Source organism: Cricetulus griseus, assembly GCF_003668045.3.
Source record: "Cricetulus griseus strain 17A/GY chromosome 1 unlocalized genomic scaffold, alternate assembly CriGri-PICRH-1.0 chr1_1, whole genome shotgun sequence".
Taxonomy (NCBI): Eukaryota; Metazoa; Chordata; class Mammalia; order Rodentia; family Cricetidae; genus Cricetulus; species Cricetulus griseus.
Window position 1 is genome coordinate 119,788,311 of NW_023276807.1, and position 25,743 is coordinate 119,814,053.

General features: G+C 40.2%; 1 protein-coding gene across 2 annotated transcripts in view; it reads right to left on the reverse strand.

The window, feature by feature from the left end:
* Positions 1–25,743, reverse strand: part of Ppargc1a (PPARG coactivator 1 alpha) — a 90,373-nt gene that overhangs the window by 58,827 nt on the left and 5,803 nt on the right. The gene's annotated exons all lie outside the window — the stretch shown is intronic.

A 25,743-nucleotide genomic window follows, 5' to 3' on the forward strand; every position in this document is an offset into this window, starting at 1 on the left:
TGAGTTCAAGACCAGCCTGGTCTACAAGAGCAAGTTCCAGGACAGCCTCCAAAAGCCACAGAGAAACCCTGTCTTGAGAAACCAAAATAATAATAATAATAATAATAATAATAATAATAATAATAATAATAATAACTGAAACATGAGAACTAATCTAATTTGTGGAATTTCAGAGGACAGCCAGTGGGTGGTAGAATTGCTGCTGTTTCACAAGGAGTAAGAACTCCTATTCCTTCTCTAAATGCCAAGCATTTCTTGCTTCCAAGATCTCCGATACAACTTTGAAGCCCAAGATCCATCAAAAATCAATTCTGCAGAGCCCTATATGTAAGAAAGCCACAATTCCCTTTTAGAGAATAAGTTTCCCCTGGATTAACACAGAGAGAAGTGGGCAAAAACTTCATTTTCTCCTCTCCCTCCAGGAGCTGGCATGGACTCAGGACTACTGGAATTGGAATCTGATCAGAACCATGAAGCCCAGTTTCTGTGTTCCAGATACTAAAGTTGCCAAGCCCAACTCAATATTTCTCATCTCATTCTATCTATTACAGATGCCCTTCTAATTCAGGATGCTAAAGTTGATTAATTTGATGATGTTGATTGTATTTGTAACTGATGAATTATAAATTATAAATCCCTTTTACTGTAACTAAATAACAATGGTTTCCTCAGAAAGCATTTGTTAACAATACTTTGGCTTTCCTTGTTGATGTATTTATTGATGAGAGGCAATCACTCTCACCTCCAGGTGTTCATGGACTTTGTATGCATTTTGTCAACAATCATTTATTGCACACCCTTTGTTATGGACTAAGAGCACTCCTAATGCTGCATCTCACTCAGACTTAACACAACAATCTAGAACAGAAGCTCAAGGAAGATAGGAACTCCTATTCATTTACTACAATGTCTCTAGACTCTCACATGTGATACCATGACTTGTAAATGTTCACTGAATGAATAAATAACCTTATAAAGCCAGTAATGACTTTCAGAAGAAGAAATGTAATTACATGAATCAAGTGACAGACCTAGAATGAGACAAGGAGTTCTTTCTGACTATAGTTCTCTTTTTCTCCCCAGTCATCTTACAATAGTGCCTCTGGGGTTGTGTAGTATAAAGAAGAAAGAGATGTCTTGTGACCCTAAAGATCTTAACAAGCTCTTCTGCATTCTGGATCCATCATTGAGAAATCGAAACATGGTCCCTGTGTGGCTTCTGAAGGTTTGAAGAAGTCTCTGCACATATAAAATACTGTCACATAGTATTAGTTTCTTGAAATTGGGAATCATTTTAATGTTCAGAAAGGTAGTTTAAGGTCACTGCTCATCTTTGCTATTCTTATTTCATAGACTGGCAGGGCTCTTAGCTGAAACTCACTTCTGCAGCAAAATATTTGCCTTTTTGTTCATTTAGGGAAACCAAAAGAATATGGTTTGCAAGGGTTGTCTCTATGAAATGATTAATAATGATAAATTAAGATACAAAACTATATAGTTTATATTGTGTAAGATAAATAAAATATTAACATAAAATAAGATGATACAAAATAGAAACTTATAATATACAAGAGAATTTTACTTATGAATATAAGTTAAAGTGTTAACAATAATTATCTTCAACACTAGGCTTCTCAAGTACATTGTTCAGGATGAATTATCAACTCCACAGACTCCCCAGGGAATAAGATGGTAGTTAACGACCACTTTAGCATCATTTCACAAACCATTTTTTCCTTGGATTGTCTCAGTTAATTAAGGAAAGGAGGCATTGTTTACAATGCCACTGTAAAGTCAGGCCAAGACGAGGTGCTTAGTTCAGTGGTGTCAACACAATCAGACACTGAGGCCCCAGGGAGCCATTTCATACATGGTCTTTGGCTTTCCCAGTTAGCTCTAATCTACTGAATACTTAATGTGTAAGACAGAGGTATCTATGGGATAGTCTATCAGAAAGGAAGGAAGGAAGGAAGGAAGGAAGGAAGGAAGGAAGGAAGGAAAGAAGGAAGGAGAGAAGAAGGGAAGGAAGAAAGGAGTTGTTCATGGAAGAAGAAAAACTGCTAGACTATAAAGAACAGTAACAAAAACTCAATTATTTGTATTAAGCACCAACAAAGACAGAGTTTCACGACAGTCTAGACAATGGGCAGTACCCAAATAGCACTGAAGATTCAAGAAGAATGGAGACCTGAAAATTGACTTTTGTTAAACAAGCTAAAGTGTACTAGGGGATAGAAGAAGTGAAAAGAAGGTCAAAGGGACAAACTTGCAGTTGTGTATGATAATAAGGTCTAATATCTTACACTGCAACTGAAGTAAACAATACTGCATTCTGATATTTTCCAGAAACATAATTTAGATGCTCTTACAGCAAAAAAGAGACATGAAGTGATTGTTAGGTTAACTTGCATGACAGTAGAAATCATTTCACCATGAATATGTTTACTAAGATCTTATGTTATACACCTTAAACATATACAATAGAAACAATGCTCAAGAACAAAGTGACTATAGGCAATGATAGCATTTGCTCATAGCCCTTCCTAAAGTGCCTTAGGAATCATTAAAGGGAAGGAATGGGGAGCAACATAAAAATCTAAAGAGTCAGAAAAATATTTAAAAAAATAAAAGTGAAAAGATAGATACAGACAGGGGTAAAAGTTAGAATATAAATTAATGGAGGAATTAGACCGCCTAGATTTGTCCTCTCCTATAACACAGTTCACAATATGTACCTACTTAAACACTCTTACAAAGCCTGTTGGGATGGCCAAGCTCCCCGGAAAAACAATTATGTTAGGAAATGCCAGTTGCATTCTTGGATATTTATCTTCATCCCATCAGTAGTACAGCTGTTACCATAACACCCTGATCAAAAATTTGCTACCCAACCCAGAAGGGCAAAGACACACAGCAGTCCTTTCTCTGGTGCTGCAATGGGAATGGGTGTTAATACGTGCATGTTTAGACAGCAAAAACACTGTTTTGTCAATGTAACCAGAAATGCAAAATGGGCCCCACTTTATCTTAAACATCAAGGCACAGAAACCTGTACTATTTGAAACTGAGAATGAACAAACTGAAGTAGAATAACTGGCCCATCTGCAGATTTCAATGCAGTCACCAGACCCAGCCCAGCAGCAATTCAACAGATCCAATTACTCAAGTAATTTTCCAAGGCCCCTAAAAACACTTCCAGAATGGTTTAGAAGATCATAAGTTAAATGTCATTTTTTCATTCATTTATTCACCAGCAAGCTACTCAGTTCTGTTTGTATACATAATTTTGAATCAGAAACCCAGGAAGGTAGGAAAACACAGGAACCAAAACAAAATAAAAAAAAGAAAGAAAGAAATCATTCTCCCTGCTTATAATTTAGCTGACAAATGATACTACCTCTTATGGCACGTACCAATTTCAAGCATTGCATGTAAGAGAAAGATGAAAAAGGCACCATTTCTCACCTTTACATAGAAGCAAAGCAGGCCAAAGTATTAGGAAAAACTGTGTAATCACGAATACAAAACGGTTTGGTGCTCACTAAGGGAAAGGGAATGATTAGACCTAAGTGCAATTTATAAGAAGTTGTTTATTGGTAGAAACATTTATGTTTTGAATTGCACTGAAAAGGTGGTGCGTCTGATACTGCAGTGAGGCAAGAGTAAAACTGGCTGTGATTTTGTGATTGGATGGTTTGGATAACTGGCATTACTTAACAAAGAAAACTGTACTGGGGGGAGGGCTGTATTTCCCACTAACCTTACCTTTCATGAGACTGTATAGACATGCATGTTAATATACTTTACAAAGGCCCAACGAACAAAACTAAAGGCAAGTTTAGAACATGCTACTAATACTTTATAACACCTTCAACTTCATTCAAGTTAACAACAAGAATCTTAGTCAATCATTTAATAAATGCCAAGAACAGTCAAAGTGGAGAATTAAGAACTAAGAGTCCCTACCTCACAATGGCAGTATCTCCTGAATATGTATGTATGTATGTATGTATGTATGTATGTATGTATGTATGTATGTATGTACACACACACACACACACACACACCCATACACACACACATTTTCTTATGCAGATTGAAACATCCATGGCACCATGAACTGCAGAACCTGGGTGCTCATGTTCTGACTAGGGTAGTAGGATGGGCTCTCATGCTGTTCTTCTCAATACACATAAATATTAGAAGGTCCTTTTCCGTGATGGCTGTTCAGGTAGAAGTAGAATTAAGCAGGGAACAATTCCTGAATTTCAGAATTTCCTGTGATTTTTAAATTAGAAGGACTGAAAATAAGGAGACAGATATAATCTCAGGCACTTAGAAACTTTGAAAGAGGCTTAAAGGTGATGAGAAGCTCACTGCCTGGCAAGTACTAATTATGAGGCAGCATAGGGAATGGTTAAAAAACCTAAGGCTTTTTTTTTTTTTTGGTTTTTTGAGACAGGGTTTCTCTGTGGCTTTGGAGGCTGTCCTGGAACTAGCTCTTGTAGACCAGGCTGGCCTCGAACTCACAGAGATCCTCCTGCCTCTGCCTCCCGAGTGCTGGGATTAAAGGCGTGCGCCACCAATGCCCGGCAAAACCTAAGTTTTGTAGTTGCAATTTGGAAATGCTTATCAATTCTGGTATCTATTCTATGTCTTGACCCTGGGCAAGTTGCTTACTCAACTTCAATTTTCAAACTGTAATATAAGCGAGCACTTCCAACACAGTTACGGTTATTATGAGAACTAGCCGAGAGTAGTATTTTTAGTAAGTGGATAGAACTAAAGTTTTCCTTTTATATTAAAACATTATTTGAATATGTAAATCCCTAGTACCTGACCTGTAGAAAGACAACCCCACTACCACCACACACACACACACACACACACACACACACACACCAAACTAGAAATCTGGTCAACTGTGGACCTCAAAGCAAAAGTGAAATATCTTTGGTATACAAACAAAGGGAAGCCCTTATATCTCTTCCACAATATATCTGCCAAATGATCATTTCCTTGTGGACAGCCTTCTTCATACAGCCTTCCATGCCTTCCCCGTATTCTGTGAATAAAATGACTTCCAGCTGCCAGCAGAATACACGGCTGACAATCTACTCAGGGTATGTTCTGGATCCTCCTTCTTGGCTCCGTACTCAAGCCACACATTTACCCTTGCCACACAATTCTCCTATGTTTCTTAACTAATCCCCAGCTCTCCAAGTCACCCAAACTGTTTAAATACAGTCATTTTAATTCCTGTCACACTCCAACACCAAAACTATCACTTTCTGTAATAAAGATTTCCAACATCTGCAGCATCCATCCATCCCTTTCTATCAGTGTCTCCATAACCTTCACAATTTCTACCAGATGACCTCAAGCTTCCTAGATGGAAACCCCTCACTCCATCTCTGCTATCCCCTCCCCAAGTCACTTACTACATGGTCTGTAAGTATCTACACGATGGCTTCTTGCTGTAAGCAACTTAACATTCTTGGATCTCAGTTTCCCCATTTGAAATGAGCATACAAGACTCAGTATCATCTCACACCAGTGTTAGACAATTGAAAATTCTATCCCATTGCAGCTATTGTCCCTTCCACCTAATTAGTTTAGTTCCATCTCTTGCTCATCTCAGAGTTATCTTCACCACAGTTTTGCTGCCAGTTTCCTATCACGTTTTAATTGTAACACATAACCTATAGCCTTGGTGCTAAGTTTGCAGTAACGGAATACTGCAATTAAACTAGATGCCTGAAACACTCATCTTCTACTCTGCCAGTGGAAACCCTTCCCATCTATATTTCCAAGACAGCTGCTTCCCTTATTTCCCGCCAGTTTTAAGGACCCCCCTCCCACTTCTAAAGATCTGAGTAGTCTGCTACTCCTTCCCCAATGGTCACATGCTTCCTTATGCAGTAATTAGCTTCTGATAGACACTGAATGCATGGGCTCGCTGATGAATTCCTGTATTCCAGCTGGAACACAAGAAAAGGCTTTGTCAAGCAACAGTCTACAATGTAGCTACAGCTGCTGCTTGTGTCACATATGTAAATCTGGTATCTTTCTAAGGTTAGGAATGCCCCCAGGAAATGAATCCTGGACTCTCAGAGAATTCTTTTTTATGTACCACAGTTTCTGGCAAAGTTTAAGGATCATAGCTGGAACTTCAAAGTGCAGCCTCTGGATTCAAAGAGAAGTACCATATGTGTAGGATATGATCTGATCAGGAGCAATGGGGAACAGGGTTGAGCAATCAGTCGGGCTATGGGGCAGGCATGATAACTTAAATACTAGCTAGTGAAGGTTCAAAAAAGAGATAAAGATTGTGGGCATTCAATAAAGAACAAGAAGGAAGTCTCTAGCAACAGACTCTTAATGGAAAATAAAGGAGGTGGTAAGACAACAGTGAGAAAGGGAGAGGGCAATAGAGATCCAAGGCCTGAGATTTAGGGGGAACAGCACACTGGCTTCTGATCCCTAGGAGCACATAAACAAGCAGTTAGGCAACCTTGTGTGCCCTGTGTTGCAGTGTCAGCCTCGTGCTAAAGATTAACAGCCAGACTCAAAGGGGACTAAAGATCAGGCAGGGCCAGCAAAGCACCACCAAACACTTCATGGCAGCAGCCTGCCCTGCAGGACCACGACTGTCAGAAGATTCCAGGTCCCATTTGGTCAACTAACAGTCAAAAGATCTTGGTGACACAAATATCCTCCTGGAGATAGCCATGTGGCTAGCCAGCGTTCCTGAGATTTCCAGAGAAAGAATGGTGATCTCACCTTACTGCCACTGAAGAGAAGCAGTGGGAACCAGGAAAGAGTTCTGGTTAAAAACTAACTTCTAAATTCCTAATCTGTAGGAAGACAGAAAGCATGCCTAACCAAAGGCGGTGCCTGGCACTTAGCAGGTCTTCATAAAATGTTTATAGGAAGGTTGATGTTGCAGGTAGTGTTGGACTCTGAAGGAGCCTTGGAAGATGCAACCATGGTGTCTCAGACAGAGATCTCTGTAAGTGTCGTCAGTCTCCTTGACTGAGGTGTTCTGTGGCCATAGAAATCTCAGTACTGCAGTCTCGGAACATGACTGCCAGAACATTGACGCCCTATGTTACACACATATATCTCCCACTGCACCTGCCTAATGTGCTGCATAGCACATGAGCTCAGAAAGCATCTGGCAATGGATGCCTCATGGGTAGCATCTGCAGCTGACCTCTACTTCATGCTAAAGTAGCAAGTGCAGTCTCCTGACCGAGGAAGACTAGTCAACCTAGGATTAAATTTGAACTTGAATAATCAGAACCATTGTTTCTGATGCACTGAGCAGAACCTAACACATCAGAGAGGGAAGGAGACACTTGTCCATGTGTGTGCACAGGTATAGATGCTGGCTGTCTAGGTCAAAACACAAGCATAGATCACAGCACTAATGTGCTGCATAGCACATGAGCTCAGAAAGCATCTGATGCTAAGAGGTGATGAACTTGTTGGAATACACTACATAGAGACAGACAGGAGCTGACTGAGCAAGGGTCTCACAAATGCTTTGGAATCGGGACTGCTATTTTAAACTACTTTCTCTTTACTTTCTGCTTTTAAATTACACACTGCAAAGTCACTGAGAAGAAAGCCTTAAGAAAACTTTCATTTGCTAGGGTACAGCTCACCAGTCATTGTAGCCTAAAAAAAGAAATTTAAATAAATAAATAACCCCCTGGAAACGTTTCTTTCTTCTCATAGCCATTAATAATGATAGCTTTAACTGTAAAGATTTGCTTCTACTGAAGGTAATGGGGTAATGTTTATTTCCATTAGATCGGGCCTATAAAATCATCTTTTCATAACTGTGAGTCTACAATTTCCAAACAGCAAAGCTTGCCATTTTGGTCTCTGACAGGCGACACTTGATAGTGGGATGTTTTAAAAATCTATATGAAGGAAGCCATTAATACGAGATAGGTCGAGCGGTCTCCCCACAAATGATTTGTTTTAGCCATTGCTCTTCCTCCTAGATGGACGAGGCAAAGCAGACAGCTTATTGGCTTAGTTCGTTAGGCCAGGTTAAAGGGATGCAGCTTGGAAAGGCTCTTAAGGGAGATTACCCTTGAGCTAAAAATAGCAGGCACTAGAGAATTATCTTAAATATGACCAAACTTACTCTTTGCAGTGAATGCAGATAACTGTAATATTTTTCCATTTTTGGTCATTCCAGTGCTTTGTTTTGTTTTGTTTTGTTTTGTTTTGTTTTTTAATTTGGCTTGTTGTAGCTGACTATTTAATTCATTTCTGATTCTATTTGTCACATTTGCTCTCAGAGATATTACCCAGGGGTGTTTGACTCAGGAGCCCTTCTTATTTAGCTGGGCTGCTTTTGTTAAAATCTAATGAGCTGTTGGATTGCCAAGTACAGCCACAGTGTAGACAGGGCTGCTTAGAAGGTAAATTCATTAAAACATGTCATTAAAAACCTACTGTGTGGGTTGGGGCTGGAGCTCTGGCCATACAGATATTACTTAGCATGCACAAAACTTATGGTTGATCCCCAGCACTGTGGAGTGGCATTTGTCTGTAATCCCAGTGTTTGGGAGATGGATGAAAGATCATGAATTCAACGGCATCCTTGACTACACAATGAATTCAGGGCCTTTGTGATACCATGTCTCAAAAGAAAAAAATACTTTAACCACAATATGCCCCCTTGTTTGTCTACTTTCTGGAAATGTAATTTACAGGCAAACAAAAATTGTGTTTCTGCTGATTGATTAAAATCTCAGGAGTAAATCTATGATTAGTGATCAATTTTCCTCTTATTCCTTTTTAGCAGATATTTTTCAGTCTTTGCTGAAATCTCCTTGATGCTTATTGCTACTTTGGTGGCAGGAATCATCTTCTGTCTTTTAACTCAGGACTGTCTTCAGTAGACAGGCAATGCCTGAGGGGAGTCCCTGTATCCTATGTCTCGAGTGCATAGTGCATTGCAATGGAGTGAGCACAGTGACTGCCACATGCCAGCTGCTCCTTAAATAGCTGATAGCTTTATCCATTGATGAATGAGGGAGATCAGATCTTCACCAGAACATCCAATATAAGGACAGACTGCATTTCAACATGTAAGTCACCCTGATGTCCAGAAACTCGTAGACAGAATGTCTAAAGAAGGTTCACCACAGTCCTGACAAAAAACAACAAAGGTTATCACAAGAAAACACAAGGACAGTGATAAAATGTTTGCAAAATATTGAAGTTTGCAACTGTTCAGAAAGTCGAGAGACTAGGAGATAGGAACACAGTATCTGGAATGGTATATTGGAAAAACTGGTGTGTACTGCAGACCTGTGTTTTTATGAACTGGGTAAGAATTTCCTAGCCTCTTACATACAGACTGAGGTACTCAGATGATTTTGAACTCAAGAAAATTACCAGATCATTAGCACTTCTTTGAATGTGGAAAATTCCTTGTGAAAAGCAAATGCCATGTGCTCTTAGCAGTGCATTGTGTACACACATGACCTAACATAACTGCTTATCTCCTCATCAGCACCGGTTTCCCTCATATCTTAATCTGAACAGCAAATCTGCTCAATGAGTTAGAAGGTAGGTTCACAGGCATGCTGGCAGGCATACAGCATGCTGCTGTCACTGTTGGCTCTGTTTAGAAACCATCTCTTGGAGAACATGTTCTCAGGTCTTTGACATGTCTTATTTTTAGCCCGATTGGACAGAATGGCTGGGAAGGTCATTTTATTCTCTCTCTTTCTGAATTTGGTAGAGCCACTGTAAAGCCATCTGGAAGAGGCAATGGAAGCAGTCCCAATGTGCATGACACTGTCCTGGGCACTGAGGATGTGATGAGGCAAACATGGAGCCAGCTTTCTTTCATGTGATCCACAATCTACTGTGACATAGAATCACAGAGCTAGACAATTGTGTCATAATCCAAAAACTTTATGTAAAGAGAAAAGGACACTGCTTTGCCTATGTGACAACTCACTGGGTGCCAGAGAGGGTCACAGATACCTTCCTAAATTTGGGGGATTAAGAGTTTATGTTGTGCCTAGTAAAGACTCCAGCTAAACAGAAACCAAATAACCCATCTTTAAAATAGCAAATTGTTACAGGACCATTTATGGAAATGGTGTCCACAGAAATTTCTCTAGGACTCTTCCTCCTTAAGACTTATTTCCAATGGCCCTCAGAGGAGTGCTGATTTGATTTCTAGAAGCCTGCAACCACATACCTTCTTCCACCCCAGCTTCAGCACTTCATTTGCATTGGAGCTGCCCTTGCCCCTGAGTGGCTCCATGGAGAGCACAGGGATGGCAGGGCAGCCTGCCTCAGACACAGCCTGGAATCAGCTTTTATGCCACTAGACAAAAAGGTCAGGTGGAAATGGCTAGTGCTGGCACAATTAATCTGGTCACTCAGGGACCATCTACTAGCTTAAGGATAGCTTGCAGGTGAGTGATGGACAGGGTCGTGGCTGCCTGACAGAATTAGGGGCCATTATGACAGCCATAAAGAGAAAGAGAAAAATTGGACAAGGGGAAGAATTGCTCCTGAAAGGGACATGAAGAAAGACACAAATGCCTCTCTACAAAGAAAAAGTTCGAGAAGGGGCCAGGGGGCAGGGCCACTTACAGTGGTGGTGAAGATAGCACTCTTTGATATTGCCAAAGTCTGAATATTAATGAGGGATCATGGCCCAACCAAGTCTCAGAGTCCGCTCAGGGGAAACCCAGGCTATTCACTTCTAGGTACAAGGTGTGGGAACTAGTCAAGAAAACCTAGATGAAGATGGAGCTGGAGAAGTCCCTGGGTTTCTAAGTGCAAATTAGATTTAAGGAACTTTGTCTTATACATTAACTGGAATCCTTTGTCCAAAGCCAAGTCAAGAATTTTAATAATTGCTTTGCAAGCCCCAAGTCTAGTGATTTACTTATATGAGAGAATAAGAGAATAACAAAGGAAGGAATTATTGTTGGGTGCAGATATTTTAAGTGAATACACTTCAGATGAAAGTGAACTGCACATTGGGGTGGCTGCGGGTTATTGGGGTCTATATAAAGATAGAAGCAATGGAAGGGGTACATAAGAAATTTCATTCTAATGCCAGGAATAACAGAGCAGTAAATAGGCTGAGTAGTATCTGAATTCAATAAAGACAAGCTTCTCTGTATCCAAAGAGCTTTATGGTTAACAAGTAAGATAACCAGAGATGTCATAGTCACTGAAAATCTAAATAGATGTGTTTGTTAAGTGAAGAAGTATTCTAATAGATTAATATTAGTAATAATAAATATTGCAAAATTTCAAAGTGCATTCTCTCACTATGTTCTGCTACATGGAAAAGAATGATCCAGAATTAACCCAATAGGTCCTTGTGTGATGAATCCAAGAACTCGATTGTGTAAAGGAACAAACTTTTCTTTTTACATTAATTTACTTACTTGGAAGAAGGCACACATGTCTCTGCACACATGTAGAGGTTTTCAAAATAATTTATATATTTCATCTAAGTTAACAATTATGAAAATAGACTTTTTTGTAGCACCATTTGTTCTTACAAAATGGTGGTTGGGAATGAATAAGGTATACGGGGCTGGTCTGCCTTCTTAGTAAATGGTTCCAGATAGCTTTATTCTAGGTGTTGAGTTTTGTAAATTTTAGTCTCAACTTTTGGTCATCTTGAAAATCTCACTATGACGTCCTTGTCCCTGCCATCTCATTAGTTTTTAAAATCGTTGCTATTCCTCTGATTTATATACTCAGAACAACAAGTAACTAAGACTCATTTAGACTGCACATTCAACAAAAGAAAGCAAGTGTGAAGTGAGGGCCGGAGAAGCTTATCTGGGAATAAAACGTGTTAAATACGAGAAAATTTATCTGAATCTAGTTTGGCTTCTCAAAGACAACTTTACAGAATGGTGTGTTTCTCAGTTCTGTTTCAGACAATTAATCACATTAAGTTAATAATGGCCAGAGAAATGAGGTCTTCTAGTGCAAATTATAAAAATAGCCACCATGATTGAGTTAGACATGTGTCTTCTATATGAAAGACAACCTCTTTTTTCTGCCATAGACTATGTAGCCAGGAATCACAACAAGCCAGACACTAAACATAAAACATAAGATTCCTATTTTGGTTTTCTACACCCTAAAGCAGCAAGGAGGTCACACAGTTCCGGTAGAGGGTATCATCACTTCTGCTGACTCAGAGAAGAAACCCATTTGCCATTCAAAGACAAATTAAACAGGGCAGGGCATGCTCTATGTGGAGTCACAGGCTTGGTTATCTGCCAAGGCCAGGCAACATTTAGTCACCTCCAAATGCATCTAAACACAGAAAATTCTCCAGCTCTGTATGGACAGAACGTCTTTGTTAAAATTGTCAATTTGAACAAATATTGCAAAGCAGCCCAGGCTAGATCTGTCCCAGGAGAAATTGACACAAATTCCTCTAGGATGGGGGCAGCAACATAGCTGGAATTGAGGGTGATAGGATTAAAGGAGCTAGACAGTAACATTATAATGTAATGTACCTCTCAAATCTGAGGCATGCAGAGCCCTGGATTTGGGAATCAGTAGGAAAAAGGAGCCACTTATCTTGAGGAGAATCATTGTGCTCTAATTCCTGGTCATTTGCCAGACTCTCCTCCACAAAGAATAAGAAGTGAGGCTACCCATTAGGCAGCACTGACAAAAAAGAGAAAGAAAGAGAGAGAGAGAGAGAGAGAGAGAGAGAGAGAGAGAGAGAGAGAAAGGAAGGAAGGAAGGAAGGAAGGAAGGAAGGAAGGAAGGAAGGAAGGGAAGAAAGAAAAGAAGGAAGAAAAGAAGGAAGAAAGAAAGCCAGTTGGAGACACCCAGCTCAGAAGAGAGCAGGGTGTCCCTGCTAAGTATTGGCTGGCAAGACACAAGAGGATCCTGACATGAGAACCTTTCTGGACAGAATCTGAGCTGGCTAAGTTCCTTGGACACCCAGGAGAACTATGTCTGGAATACAGAGGCTGCAAGCTCACATCTGAGCAGATGAGATGACACCCAGGGAAGCTAATAGCCTTAGGCCAAGAGTCCATGAAGAAAAATCAAGGACATTCCCTATAATAGAGGGTTTTTCTCACTAGGAAAGAGCTGTGCATCTGGAGAGATAGATTTCTCAAAGGGGACCAGACAGAAGAGATTTAAGTCAGAGCAGGGTATAAATCTAAAAGGGATCTGACTGAATACTATTGTTGGGGATATGATGTTTGGTTCCTCCAGAGAGTGGAGCAGAGGGATTGAGGACATTCTTTCTGTAGCACCTCTCCAAAGAGTTGCAATACCAAAGTAGGAAATGGGATGCCAGTTAGAAACAGAAGGTAAGACAGTTTGCTCAGAGAGAGCAACACCACACATACAGGGTGTTTCTTACAAGCCAAAAGCATGAGCCCTTCCAATTGGACTGAAATATCATTCTCACAGAGAAAGGTCACCAAGCCTAAAATGGGACAAAATGGTTCTGGTCTATGGAAAGCCTGACACAGACTGCCAGAGGCACAGCATTCTGGGCATAGATGTGCACACTGGTGTAAGAGCACTCTGTTGACCAAGAGGCTTTCTTCCTTTAGGTTCACTTCCTCTTGATTTCCCTCAGAGATTCCAATGAGCAAACTTTCATTTTCTTCAATGAGTTTCCTATAGCTTGTCCAAAGTCTCTAATTTCATGCATTCTGAGTGTCTGCCTCAAAAATTTTAGATCCTATCTCTGGGATCTTAGTTGGAAACCCATAGCTGGGGAAAGTGGTCGCCAGAAAAACAAACAAACAAATCCACTTCAGGGTTTTGAAAGAAAGACAAGAATGTCTCTTTTTGATGAGCAGGATAATTAGATGAAAGAAGTCCTTGCTGTTCCCTTTATGAGAGTGTTTGCCTCCCTCAGTATTAGAGGCCTCTTGTCATCACTAACCATGAGCTCCATGGAGTCAGGGAACATGTATCCTCTAAGGCACTGTGTCCCTAGAAATTGGCAAAAAAGCTAACCATGCTACTGTGTGACAAAAATTATAATGATTGAAAGAATAGATGAACTTTTAAACCCCAAAGCACAAAGAATTGCAAAAATGAGACCAAGAGCTTTGACCAGTAAATCATTTCTCCTGTGAGAAGATGCAGCCATCCATCTCACAAGCGACATGGGATGAGGAGAGCAGGGGTAGTCATAAGCCACAGTAATATCTGCATAGTATTTGATTTAAGGCAAGACAGTGTCCTGAGGTCCTAAAGTTAGCAACTTAACCGGCTAAGTCAAAATGATTGCAGAAACGGCCTGCAATGCTTTCTTGTCTTCGGGCCATTTGAAGAAGGATGGAAGAGTTGAACACATCTAAGAATTTCTCAGAAGCAGAAAAAGACTCACACTGGTTTCTCCTCATGCCTCTGGTGCAGACATTTCAACCACAGTGGAAACCGATGCATTTCAGTCATCTCTTCTCCTTTCGGCAAGTTGCAAATTGCAAAAATTCCTCCTCCTCTCCCCTCCTCCTCCTCCTCCTCCTCCTCCTCCTCCTCCTCTGCTCTCTCTCTCTCTCTCTCTCTCTCTCTCTCTCTCTCTCTCTCTCTCTCTCTCCCTCTCCCTCTCCATTTCTGACTCAGAAGTTTGAACAAAGTGTCCTTCTGTCACTATTTCCTACTGCTCTGATAATGAATTAAGAGTTAACCAGGGTGCAAAGGAAGGGAGAAAACCTGACAGCATTGAGTTAGAGGGCTGTATAACAATTAGCACTGTTTTTCACCACAGGAATGGAATTTTTTTAATTTTCTTTTAAAGGAGAACCACAAGCAAAAAGTAAACAAATAAATAAATAGTCACTCACACATGCAAGACCCTCCAAGGTCTGGATAGAAATGGTATCACTAGATGACAGAGAAAACATTCAATTAGCCAATTAGCATTCACTCAAGGAAAAGGAGCTTCTTGGGAGAGAGGGAGGGAAAACACAGAGGGCAACAGCAGGCAATTCAGCTTTACAATAGGAAAGGAAGCACCACCTCCTCCACTTTCTTTTACTTTCTTCTATTTTTTTAATTTTAATTTTTGTGACCCTCTCGACAATTCTGGGGAAAAAAAAATTTAGTTCAACATTATCACAAGCCAGAATATGACTCTATTTATGTGACAAGTTGACAACATACAATTTCATGCTTGTTGAACTGATGGGTGTTATATATTCACTGTGACTATTATGAAGCCTCACCATTATAAATATGAAACAGTATACACTTATTCAAAATAACTCCAGCAGTGGCAATTTATAGCTCGGTTGTTTGTGCTCTTATGAAGTCCAAATGCCACCTTAAGAAGCTGCAGCTCACAGAAACAGATGTGCAGTGTGACTGTGACCAAAATGGATTGACGATGACCTATGTGGAAGCAGGCTGCTATGCTTCGGTCTGTATAACAGCTGACACTCGCTTGTATTTAGATATGTGAGTGTTGGGAACACTGTGTCCTTAAAGCTCTGTTTAAACATGATCCAAGACATTTGTCTCCTGGACTAATTATTTTATCACCCTTCTGTGGCAAGGATCCCAGCCCCCACCACACCCCCAACTCTTCATCATAAAATAAGAGAATGTGAGTGTATAGTCACCCATATCCACAAGCATGGTGTTCCATCCTGTTTCACGAAGTTACCTCAAGGACTTTAAACCCTGGTCATGTCAGGTGAATGTTGGCAAGATTTCTGGAATGCCTGCATAACAGGATTGTACTACTTTCCTGATCAGGTGCCTGGGAACAGGGCAAGGCCACACACCATCAAATCATAAGCTGTCACAGCAACTGTTTTTTGATCAGGGTTTTTCTTTTTTCCTCCCCCTCCTCTCCTCCCTTGCTTGCTTTCTCTTGGGAAGCTTCAACCAATTTGCAAGTGTTCACTTCCACAAGGACAAATTTGGAATGGTGAGGAACAACACAATTTATCCAAATGTGGAAGGAAATGAAGGAACCAGGCACCTTGCTAAAGCTAGATATCAAAAATTTGCATAAGTAGTTTCCCAACAACAACAGAGGTGCTATTTGGAACAAAATAAATTGCACAAACCTTGGCCAACTTTGCCATGGCTTCTCTGCCTGTGCATTCCCTGAGTACATTTAGCTTTTCCCTCTCAGAAGTTTGGGCTGGGAACTCTTAGCAGTTACACATAAACAGTTAACTGTCTGCAGACTTTGAAGTCACCCTCATCTCTGATGAGTGAGGAAACAAATTCAAAATATTTGAAATGTGAGTTGAGTCTTTGTGTCTCCTGTCTGTTAGCTTGCTTGACTTGAAGTTAATACCCCTACCTCTTATCATGAGACCCATGAGGGGATTCAGAACCTGGAATGCTAGGTCCCTCTTGAACAGTGTTTCTTTAAAAAAAAAAGATGTATTAGAATCACCTTTAATATAAATTTTCATTACATGTAATCCATTGCATTTGGTGTTGTTATATAAGGACATTTTCATACAAAAAATTACTTTATATTGTGTTGGAATTTAAAGCCATCCCAAAGTTTACTATCCAAAATCTGCATCTCTTCCTACTTTTCCTGTGGGGCTAAAGTGAAGGTGCTGTCGGTCCATCTACTAAATCCAAAGTGAGAGATAACATAATCACACACATTCATTTCTCGTGGACCTTGGCGGCTCTTATCTGCTGGCTTTTATGATCTCTCATGAACAGCCAGGAATAGCCATTTGCAGCCTGTTTGTAAAGCCATCTTAGTCTGAGGCTTGCCTTTTCCTCTTTTATCACACAGTGATATTCTGCAGCTAAGTCCCAGTCACCACAGCAAAATGTGCTCTGAGCTCCATTTTAGAATAATGTAAGTATTCTCTGGGAGCGTGGAACATATCAGACATGGAACAGAGGGCAATTATCATTTCAATGAACTACTTTTTAATAGAAGATGTTTTGTATGCTTTGCTTAGATTTATTGATATACTGCCCACTGTATATTGTAGCCTAAAGCTATTTAGCTCTTGGTCATCACCACCTCAAGCAAACATCTCCATTGTTCACACAACGGTGGTTTTTCTAAAGCCTCTGCTCAACTTGATTTTACTATTATATCACCTAGAACATTAAACACCAGACTCTAGTTGTGTGTGTTAAATTACAATTGTTGCTTATTAAGTGTTCCAGGCTACCCATTTTTATTAACAGTTACTTTATTAAATCCTTAATAACACAGATAGAATAGTTAGTTAATTTGTGTGTTGAGCCATGGATGTTAATTTGTAAACATAATAACATACTGCAATCATTTGCATAATAGCATTTTAATCTTTTTAGTAAAAGCTGTAATTCCCTACAAAGTATACTGCAGTAGAAACTAAGCGACTATTGGTAATAATACAAAAGGCCTTAAAATTCTGATCCTATTATGGTGTTGGAACATACCCAAACTGCTTGCATAATCTCTGAAATGTTACTGTTCTCTGATTTAGGTGTCTGTGTCAAGAATAAAAATGAAGTGTAACTGGTACTGGAGACTATTTCCTACATGTAATTTAGTATTCACCAAGCACCAGCACTTTGCAAATATCTCTGAGGCTTTCCCACAAAGTTCAGAGCTCCAGATATACACACTGAGCAAGGAACCCCATAGAACCCACTCCCAGGACTGAGCAGAGGGGAAAAATTCATGCATATTTAGCATCAGGAAGATCACTGGTTATCAGATTTGGCCACTGAGTATCTCTCCTATCCCTGCCGACCAAACTGTGCTGTCCCTCTTTAAACAGCTGCTTGTGTACAGGAGTTGAGAAGGATAGGAAAGTGGGGAAGATGCTTCCAGAAGGCATTTCCTGGGGGAAATTCTACAAAGGCTCAGGTTGTAGAAGAGATAACCCCAATCACAAGGCTAAAGGGAGAGGGAAAGAGAAAGCTGTGTTTGAAAGTCAGGCCAAGATATTATCCCCATGATCTGGTAATTCATTAATCCATCTGGTTGTGAACCTTGAATGAATAATTTGCAATAGTAATGGAGAAGGGCAGGTGTACACAATGTTAGCTTTAGGGCCTGAAACTGTGTGACTCCTCTAACATTTCAGGAAATAGGAAGTATAGAAGTACCACCTATGGTCATTTTGTAGCAAATGGATAAGAAGTTGCTTTTGCTGTGAAATATTGTGCCCTTGCCAAGAGCACACCCTGTGTATGTTACTGTGGCTTCCTCTCGGCTTTCCCTTGCACTCATCCTGGCTACTTTGACAGCATCTTTGACAGCAAGATGAGATCTCCTGTTTTGCCTTCCATCTGAACCTCACAGGGCACAATCTTAAAAGGAGGCTTGGGAGGTTAAGGAAGAAGATAAAACTGAGCCTTCCAGAATTGTTTCATATCACAGGCAATTCATTTTACTAAACCCACAATAAAAGTTTTCATTGCTAAAAGAATAGGCACATAATTATGGGGATAAATTAACCTTGTTAAGAATGTGAAGTCTGGGAAAAGGGACTGTATAGGAACAAATTGGCTCTTGGTTTAACAATGTGATAATGTTCATCTTTGTATCTGCTTTGTGGGTTTTTCTCATGCCGAGGTGAGCCATCTGCTGGGCTGTACTTCTATGACAGCACTCATAGCTAGATGTCTATGGATAAGTATACACAGCATATGTATGAGGGTACCACACAGCACCCAGGCGCTGTACACAGAATGTTGTCCAATGCAAAACCCAGAATAGTGTTTGCTTTAACCTAGATGGATATCTTTGAAGTAACCCAGAGAGTCAGCTGGCCATTCCTTTCCTGATTCAACTTCAGGGTTTTCTTCCTGTGAATCTATGTCTCCATTTTCTCCTTTCTTCTTTCCTTTCTTCCTTCCTTCCTTCCTTCCTTCCTTCCTTCCTTCCTTCCTTCCTAATCCCTAAACATATCCAAGCAAAGGAATGTTTATTTATTTACTTATTTCTTTATTTGTTTTTGGTTTTTCGAGACAGGGGTTCTCTGTGTAGCTTTGGAGCCTATCCTGGCACTCGCCCTGGAGACCAGGCTGGCCTTGAACTCACATAGATCCTCCTGCCTCTGTCTCCTGAGTGCTGGGATTAAAAGTGTGAGCCACCAATGCCCAGCAGGAACGTTTAAATAATTCAGTTGCGGTTCTGAAAAACCAGAAAGCACCAAGAAAAACAAAAGGCTCATCTACTTCCTAGAGCCCACCGAGTATCTGTCACGAAATGTCTTTAACTCCCTCCCCAAATCACAAAACAACCACAAAATAACAACTACTCTCTAAAGTTAAGGGTAATGATTGGGGTCAAGGGAGTAGAGTGTATACCTTGCACATGGGATTCCCTACTTTCAGTCTCAAGCACTGTCAAAGAAAATGAGTAAGTAATAAAAATAAATCAGTGTGCCTAATTAAACATATAGATTCTTACTTTCAAGACTACAAAGACTAGGAATTGGATCATCTCTCATAATGAAGAGCAGCCAGCCTCATCCCTGATAACAACCATTTTCATTAACAAGACCCACAACCCAGGAAGTATGTGCTAGTGACCCCTGGCCATGCAACCTGCATCCTGTGACTTGCTATTTATTAGCAAGGGTGGATGCCAAAAGACATAGCCCTGTGGGGTAGAACTCCTAAGCCATATTTTTTCAGTGGTCAGCATAATGGCAGGGAGAAAATAGGGTGATAAACCAGATGTTCCCAAGATAAGCCAGATGTTATCAAGCCAAGAAGTCTAAAATAGTGTTTACCTAAGGTACATGAATGAACACACACACACACACACACACACACACACACACACACACACACACACACACACACACGCATGCTTGAATGCATGCACACACAAGCCCAATCCTAGTCGGTCTCTCTGCATGGTAATCTAATAACCTTAGTTGTAATGCAACAGCAACAGCACACAGACTGGATCAGATTGTTGGTTTCTGATTTGTGAGTCTCCAAGACGAACATCTAACTGATTTATGCACAGAATTTGGAATTTTGTGGTAGACTACAAACGCAAAGATAAGTACAACATAAATTTTTAAAATACTCCATAAGTCTCCGTGAGCTTCAACATTCTTCAATGTTCTTATGTTACAGCCAATTATCTCCCCACTTAAATGGCTATTATTTTCTTACTTGAAGTCTATGCTCTCTGAAAGTGTCATTACCAAGTGTGGCAAAAATCTGGTTGTGAGCTATAAATTTAATTTAAATGGCAAACATTTATTGATTGCAAATTGGGAATCCTAGAAACCTTTAAAAAGTGATTATTGTAAATGAAGTCACTCCCTCTACACAACAAAGGGGAATTTATTCTCTTGATGATTAAATGAATGCAAGATTTGTTTTGTTAAAATTCCAAGAGGTTTACCACTCATAGAATCGTCTTCCTGGCCACTGTCATAGTCAGAGGCAGAAACTCATTACCATGAAAGGCTACAAAATGTCCTCCAAGAAGACAAGAGAATAAAAGCAGACATAATGTAAATTTGTGGGTTGGGGTAAACATGGTCAGAGTGAGGCCAGAGGGAGATCTTTATACAATGATTTACAAGTTCAGTTTGCAATAGTGAGCAGTCATGTGATCAGGAAAGATATCCATGAAGACCTGATTCTCTTTGGAATGTATTCAAGTTAACATTACTTGTCACCTCCCTCTATATATAACTCAAATTATCAGGGCTGATGGAATTTTTCTTCAAGGTTCTTTGAGTCTTTTCCTGGATGCTATCCCTCTAGCCACCTCCCTCTAATGCTCCTGGTATTGCCCAGAGGCTGTCTGGCTTCCACCTACTTCCTTTTTGCCTCTTCCTTTTAGATATACCAGCATGATTCTCTTTGACACACCTCCAACATACTGGCTTCCTGTGGAACATTAATTTCTATCATGCAAACTTGTGAATACCTCCCAATGCAAAATGAGCCCCCATAACAGTGTAGCTAGTTTACACCTAAATTTATACCACATCTTCCCATGGAGCTGTATTTTACTTTCAGGTCACCAAACTCTTCACCTCCAGCCCTACTCCCTGAAAACCTTTCTCTCATTTTCTCACCATCCTTGATGAATCTACTCTTGTTTTCAACCTTAGCTAAACACACACACACACACACACACACACACACACACACACAGAGTAAGTGTTACAGCTCTGAGGGAAAAGGTATCCTTGTAGTTGGGATCCAAGGAATACCACAATATCATACCATACAACAAACCTCCCACAAGGTATTTACTGGGAGAAACACAGAAGGGTGGTTGCCTCCGCTCTGGTGAGAAGCAGGAAAGAACTGGGTGGAGGCAAGCTGTATAGGACTTCTTAGGGCAGAGTTTTACAGAGTTGAGATTGTTGAGTTTTCAAGTCCTGAGCTTGGGGCAGCTGAGGGATTAGTAGAATTTCAATCTCATGGATTGGTAGAGTTTTCACATCCTGCAATTAGGGTGAGTTCAGGGGTTGGTGGGATTTCAAGTCCTGGAATTGATCTCAGGCTTTTTACCATACATATATGATCATGCAATGTTTGCTTGTTGCATATATATATATATATATATATATATATATGTGTGTGTGTGTGTGTGTGTGTGTGTGTGTGTGTGTGTGTGTGTGTGTGTATGTTCATATGTGTATATTTATATATGTGCTAGACAATCCTATTATGTACATATATGCAAATATAAGGATATACAGTCCTGTGTTATTTTTCACTTGCTAATACATAAAAGTATATATACACTTGCACATACATATATAACCTTGTATTATTGGCTAATTATTTTACATTTCTGCATTTGGCCACCCAAACTAGATTTAAATTTCCTTGGAAAATAAAGACAGATTTGCTTTTCATCTCTGTAGATACTGACTTTCACCTCACTTTTAAGCTGGGAAACCTTTCTTAACGTTAAGGCTCTGCTGAATTTGCCAATGTTGGTTATTTTAACTTTTTTATGTTCATAATGTATACCTATTATTGAAAATGTTAGAATATAAATAGAAAACCATGAGAAACAAATATCAAAGCCTATCAGGATGATCAAGTGTTTTGAGAGCTTTGATCACACGCTTCTTTCACAGTACACAGGAGAACACCTTCTACACAGATGACACGGAGCCACCATTCACACTTTGCCTACCCTAGTTCAGAATCTGAAGCTTCACTGTATGTTGCAGCCATTACCAAACCTGTGAGCTGGCTAAAGCTGTTGAGTATCCTTCCATTAGCACAGGCTCTCCTCTGAGTACTTGTAAGCAATGACCTCCAGACACTGCATTCCTGCATACCAGTGTTCTAAGCAACCCTAAGTAGTTGCATTCAGAAGTACCAGGTGAACGAATGAAAGATGTCCTTTCACTCCTATCATGGAGGCATTAAGTCAGGTGTTACAGCAAAGACAAGGTGGCTCACAGTGACCCAGAGAGGCCAGGGTGCTATTGAAATGAACCCCATACCACCCATCTTTATACAATGCTGAGTTGTAAAAGCACTCCTTTATTTTCCACCAAACAATGCACAAAGGCAACCAGGGAAGGAAGTCATGTTTCGATATTCTAAAATATAAATCTTGCTACCAGTTTGTTCAGAGACAGCATCCTGTTTCCCTTACACATGGATAAGGCACTGGAGGCTGTCCTTATAGGCTCTGTGCCTTGTTCCTCAAAGTGGCTTCTGCATTATGTACCTGATATCCAGCGTTTACACATACAAGTATGGGTGTTGCCAGCACAAGTTAATTTGTGTCCAGAAAATGGCTCAACCAATTTTATGCTGTCATACCTTTTGTAACACTTAGAATTTATTCTTCCATAAATTGTGGGTTGTACTGCACTATTTTGTGTGTATAAATATATGTTTGTATAGGGTATCTGTGGGGGCACAGGTACCCATGTACACCCATATGGAGGCTAGAAGTTGATATTAGGTGTTACCCTAATCAATCTCCATCTTAGTTGTGGCACAAGATCTCCTACCAAACCTGGAGCTGAGCAGTTGATTAGCATGACTAGCTCCTGGAAACTAGCAGGCTCCTGGAATCTTCCTGTCTCTGCCTCCCAAGGCATGTACTACCATGCTTGCCTTCTGACGTGGGTGTTGAGGGTCCAAATTCAGGTTCTCATGCTTTAGCAGCAAGCGCTGTATCCTTTGAGCCATCTCTCCAGCCTATCAACTACATTCTTCCATAGCCATTTTCTTTATTTTCTGTTTGTGACACTGAGTACAAACTAAAGATTTACACATATACTAGAGGCCGAAACGAAGTGGATACTCCACATTCCCAACAGTCAACATCAACCTAACTCTCACTCTGCTTTGATTGCGATCGAAAACCCTATGGCTAGTTTCCAACAATGTCATCAATGTGCAACTTGAGTCAGGGAAAAATGTTTAACTCCTCAATAGCTTATTTTATCCTGTGAGGCAGAGGTACCTAATACTGCTCATAATTGACAGACCAGCTCAGGCAGAGCCGTGGTTGCTTGGCTTGCTCAAGGCCAAGGCCTTCACAAATGTGATGAGGCAGGGCTTTGAGGATCAAGAGAAGGGGAGCGCAGGAGGAAAGTCCATGGGAGTGGATGGCCCTGGGAAACAGCTCTTGTGAAAAGCTACTTTGGCAGAGGCCACACGAGGCTACAGTCAGGCATAGAGAACTCTGTCCCTGAATATGAAACAGCTCAATTTTAGAATTTCACCAATTTGTTTCCCATTGTGGGAGAAGTGTGTGTGTCAGTTTAATAACAGAGGGCAAAGAGTGAGGAAGTCAGCACACTGTGGTGACAGGGTTCATGACGCTACTGCTGGTGGTGAGAGGGTTGCCACATATGACCTTATCCCTTGCCTAGGCAAAGAAGGGATCCTGTGACATCAGAGAGGACTGCTATGAGCCTTTGTCAAAACAGCCACTCTCATCCTCTGTCCCTGAGAGAATAGCAGACAAGTGAGTCTTGAGGCCAGGCATCTTTACAGTTTTATCTGGAGTCTTATTCTTCTTATATCCAACATTGCACTGTGTTTCATCTCAGCCATCTAACCAAATCATTTTTCTATGTCATAAAGTGGAACTTTAGTGATAACAACAACAATTATAATAATAGTAAAAACAGCCAGGGCTTCTCAAACTCAACACCAGTCATTTGTAGTCAAACAGCTCTTTTTTGCGATGGGCTGCTCTGCTCTGAACCTTGTAGGGTACTTAGTGTCATTCCTAGTCTCTACCTACTAAATGCCAGTGGTATCAACCTGTCACCTACTCTTAGAAATCAAACATACTTCCAGTCACTGTCAAATATCTCCTGGGGGTACAAAATTGCCTTGGGTTTAGAATCATTGTTTTAAAATGACCTAAGGAGAGATTAAATTAAATGAACCATGTGTTTTAGAGCATTGCAAACAATTCTATCAGTGTATAAAGTTATATAGGGAAACAAAAAGAGTTTTGTAGCATAGATTAAGCTTCTATATATAGATAACTGACTGAATGCTGAGGCAAAACTCCTGAAGCTATAAATGAGAAGTATCCCTGCACAACATGAAACATGGGGACATAAGGTCATGGGGAAAGTTCTGAAATCAGCTTTCCTGGGAGGTAATGATTACCACAGTACCTACCCCCATCTTTCAGTTATCCCAGAACCATCATCTACAAAATGTGTGGCATACACCCAATATGGAATTGCCATGGCTGTTCATTAGATAAGAGGTCTATAGAGATGGACATGTTTTAAAAGAACTGTTTATTTAATGCTGCATGATTTAGAGTGGGCCTGTAACCTGACAAATGTACTGGGTGAGGAATGTTCAATTTACCAGTTCTAACCAGCCAAGTCCTTATGTGAACTCTCTAAGACCCGGCTGAGAAGCCTGGGAAAGTATAGCCAACCACAGATTTCGGTGCTTCCTCTACCTTTCTCACTCCCTAGCCCTAAGTCCCCCATCTGAAGCATTTTCTTAAGACCCAAGACCTGTGTAATGTTGCAGGCATGTTACAGAATCTTAGCTATCCATAGAACTGACGAGCAACTCGGTTCACCAGCCACACAGGGCCTCCACACAGACCAACACAAAGGGAGAGATTATGTTCTATTTTTAAGTATATTGAGCAAAGAAGCAGCTTGATGCATCTTTGGGCTGTCACCCAAGAATCACTGTCTCCCTATTTTTATCAATGATATAGACTTTGAAATCAGATAAATTTAGAAATTCAATGTTAGGTTTTAATCTGTCAACTGCATGATATTGGTGAAATCATTTAACTTTCTTTGAAACTTGGTGCTTGTATGTGTAAAATTAGAATACATACATACATATATACATACATATATATACATATATGTGTGGAATAATATATGAAAAGAAAGGTTTGTTTTGAAGGATGTATGTGTGATAGCATACAGAAAGAAAGTGTTCCAAAATGGTAGCCATCATTGGTACTAATTATTACGTAACACAGTTATCACTGTTATCATGCACTCATTCAACAATCATTTATTTATTCAGTACCACCTATGCACTGGGTTGTAGAAAAATATGAATTATTATAAAAATGTGCTCTCTTGAAGAATTGAGATTTTAACTGGATAAGTGAGAAGACAGCAATGTACTGACCAGTAGCCAACAGAAGTTCAATGTGTAGCCTGGCACCAAGGGGCTCAGAAACTGTTAGATGATGGTGGTACTGATGCTGATTTTGATACTGAAAATTAGTTGATTTGGCAATTTGCACTCAATTCTCTTGTCACATCACTCACTGAA